This window comes from Limulus polyphemus, unplaced genomic scaffold (genome assembly GCF_000517525.1).
Source record: "Limulus polyphemus unplaced genomic scaffold, Limulus_polyphemus-2.1.2 Scaffold4943, whole genome shotgun sequence".
In the NCBI taxonomy this organism is placed as follows: domain Eukaryota; kingdom Metazoa; phylum Arthropoda; class Merostomata; order Xiphosura; family Limulidae; genus Limulus; species Limulus polyphemus.
The window spans coordinates 47989-51336 of NW_013670553.1; the positions used below are offsets into that span (position 1 = coordinate 47989).

The following is a 3348-nucleotide window of genomic DNA, read 5'->3' on the forward strand; positions in this document are numbered from 1 at the left end:
AAGAATAACTATGAAAAACAAGAAATAAAGTACTTACCCAATCTTCTTTTAAGCCCGATTTTTTATATATATAGTGTATAGTGATTATAGTAAAGCACTTAACAAATTTTATCTAATTAAATAATACACCAAAGAATATAGACTAACATGCAAAAAGTTGAAAAATTCACTTCTAAAAATTTTCCTGGCTTTCTAACTATGCGACAAGATCCGTTAGAAATTCATTCAAGCTAGTCTTTAACTTTCCCACAGGAACGAAGTTGCTACTCAGTGACATTGACGGTTATCTGTTCAAAACACTATTATACAATACGCCATTTGATAGATGAAAACCTTGAATTTCTATTAGTTATAAATAATATATAATGAACGTATGAGAGAACTATCAACCAATTGTGAAAGAGAGGATGTGGCAGGAGGGGTCTGATTTTGTCTTTGATAGTTCTGTAACAAAACAAAATTGAAGGCCATTAAAAATTATGGTCTGTTTGAGCAGTAATGATTTTACAGAAAGCATTTTACGTTTAATTTCTTACGTTTTTGAGCGGTGATGGATAAAATAGGGATGATGACATGCTAAGACAAAATTTGTCATGTGTGTTGCATGGAAATTCAGGATTTTTTTATATATTTCCTTTTAGAATTAAGAACTTAAAACTTGTATACTATTAAAATATGGATTATTAGCTAATATTTTATGCTATTTTTATTTGTATAACATAAACAAAAAGTAGTTTAATACAATTTTGAATGTAAGACACTAAAATCTTGTGTCATGCACAGTAAAGGGTACCCATGCCGATAGGGTTAAACTACTTTTTATTCATGTTATACTAATTAGTATAGCATAAAATCGTGGCTAATAATCCATATTTTAATAGTATGTAATATTTAAGTTCTTAATTTTCTATGGCTATATTTAAAAAATCCTAAATTTTCCATAATGTGAGAAATGACTTTTTTTTTCTCTCTAAACATTCCCTCCTCTCTCATTTATTTACAACCCCTCCAATAAGTATGATATTTAACGTAAAAACTGAGAATACACCACAGAGAGTAAAGTTCATCTTTTTGAGCCCTCAGTGGGCTTAATGGTTTTTTGCTTCAGCCATTGGCCAAGACAAATTTTTTGGATTTTTACTGTTTTCATGTCTGAAGTCTAGATTTCAATGGCTAGTTTAGTTTTAGGAATAGGTTTGCCATTGTCTTATGAATAACATAAGTAATATTATTGTATCAGTTCCAGAAATCGATAGTTTAGTTTTAGGAATAGGTTTGCCATTGCCTTAGGGATAGCAAGTAATATTGTTGTATCAGTTGTCCATTTTGTTGATAATTAATGATCATGATAAAAGTAGAAATTTAACAACTGTTTAAACATGCATCAATTGTGTTTTCACAATTTAAAGATAAATTAGCTCCCCCCCCCCTAATAAATTTTATATTTTTTTTACACACTCGTCTATGTTGGGACTATCCATTTTCCTCCTCAAATGCTTTTGATGGAGTTTTCTGTTCACACGCCATTATGGTTAACTATCTTATTGCTACAAAGGGGTTCTAGTGCATTGGGGAAGTGGTTTCTATGGAAGCATTTCTCCCTTTGGATCTGGTACATTTATGATCTTTTCAGGAGATGCTGCATGACCCATGGTCTCTTACTAGGGTTCTTTTAGATTTTCCTCTTAACTTTCCTCCTTTCTTTCTTTGACTATATGCATTGGTGGTTTATCATATTCTCCCCACATTTTTGGGTTTACCACTTCCTCCAACTCATCCAGATTTGTTTTGCTTACCTGATGCTCATCTCCAAAATTGAGGAGCATGGGTCATTCAGGAGGAGGCTCTAGGACAATGATCTGTGGATGAAAGGTCTTGCCATGTTAACACTGGCACTTCCAGCAGTCCATATTTCATTTCGACTATTCGATGGTGATGTCTTATTTCATTCACCAAGGGGGCATTCATTCTTGTCCTTTTTGTGTAGACGGTTGTTTTCCCTTTTTCAACCCACTCATTTGACATATGTCTCCTGGCATATTGTGTTAAAGGTGCTTTCATCCTTGTTGCAGATTGCCTTTCCAGTCTCAATACATTTTCTCCCAAAGAGTGGCCTCTCAATCATCACATTTTTGGTGTCTTTGCCTCATGTGGAGTACTCCTCCACAGGAATTGTTTGAATAATTTCTTGATTCCAAGTTACCACTTGTTTTTGGTCTCCAGTTCATCATCTACTAGCCCTGATACGTTCAGATAGAATTAGATCCAGTTTATAACTTTGGTTGTTTTTTTTTCACATTCTGTCATTCTTCTTCCTAAGGTGATTTTGATCCTCCATGTTGTTCCAGCTTGGGTCTTTCTGTTTGAGCACTGGGACTACACCTCATATGTTCATTTCCCATTCTCTGCTTTAGATAGCTGTTTCTTTCACATCAGGGTACTGTCTTCCACCTGTTGCCACCCTTCATTCTTCAGTGAGACTGGCTAAGTTTTATTTCTTTTACGATATATACATTACCACTTTTACAGTTCCAAGAATATTTGTTCTAATAATACAAAACATACTTTTTTTTTAGGTAAAATTGTGATTGACCATTTGCTGTGTGTGTGTGTGCACTGTTTAATGGTTAATAAATGTTAATAACACAACTTTTTGCTATAGTGAACCATATATTTTGTTACTGTTTTATATGCATTCAGTTTATTTTCAAAGTAATGAAAGAACTTTGTGTGTAACATGAGAACTAAACCTGTATTTTCAACCATGTCAAATAAATACTATAATATTTCTAAAAGTGTAATGTATTTTTGTAGTACAGGATACGTATTCAATTAAAGCAGGATTATCAGTATAAACTATTACAAAAAGAATAGTCTTTTATAATTTGCATAACTTTGTCACTTCTCCAAGAAGCAATGTTTTTTTTTATTTAACACTGTATTATTTTAATGTAACTTAAAAGAAAAGGTATGTGAATTACATCTACAAGCAGAAATATTTTGGTACAAGAGATATTTGATTCTATAGGTTTGATCTACCTAATAGTATCTTTCACAATGTATTTAGCTTAAGCTTTCTTTCTATAATATACTTGTTTCTTCTTATAAAAACAAGAATAAAATTAACTCTGCATAGAATAAAGGTTACAACCGCGTATCTCCAAGAAGCCTAAGTGACAAACAAGGAATTAATTTCATTGGCTTTTATTTAATTCTCTTCCTATAAATAAGTACAGTTAAATCTAGCACTGAAATTATCATAGGTAAGAACTCAGCACTATTAGAATTTATAAATTATCGTGTCAACGAGGTAATTTTACGATAGAAGTAATACAAATCTTATGTTTT

The 3348-nt window shown here is 32.0% G+C and overlaps 1 protein-coding gene across 1 annotated transcript in view; it reads left to right on the top strand.

Annotated features, from left to right (window-relative positions):
* The window catches only part of LOC106471889 (importin subunit alpha-1-like), a 58588-nt gene that overhangs the window by 27157 nt on the left and 28083 nt on the right, over positions 1-3348 (top strand).